Here is a 343-nt window from a genome sequence, read left to right as displayed (position 1 = left end):
TGGGGTTTGGGGTTTGGAGGTTTCGGGGTTTGAGGTTTGGGGTTTGGTGCTTCAGGTTTGGGGTTTGGAAGTTTCGGATTTTTGGGATTTAAACATAATACTCGTTAATTCCACGTAAGCACAAATCGTCGTAAAGACCACTTATAAGAAATCGTCGTAAATTCCACGTAGGCACAAATCGTCGTAAAGACCACGTATAAGAAATCGTCGTAAATACCACGTAGGCAGAAATCGTCGTATATACCTCGTAAGCCAACGAGGAAATAACGACGAAATTTAAAAATAAAGATGGAGTTTGGAATATATGAAAATAAGGAATATGGAGTTTGGGGTTTGGGATTTG

The sequence above is a fragment of the Brassica oleracea genome, chromosome C9, assembly GCF_000695525.1.
Source record: "Brassica oleracea var. oleracea cultivar TO1000 chromosome C9, BOL, whole genome shotgun sequence".
NCBI lineage: Eukaryota > Viridiplantae > Streptophyta > Magnoliopsida > Brassicales > Brassicaceae > Brassica > Brassica oleracea.
This window is presented reverse-complemented; position numbering follows the sequence as displayed.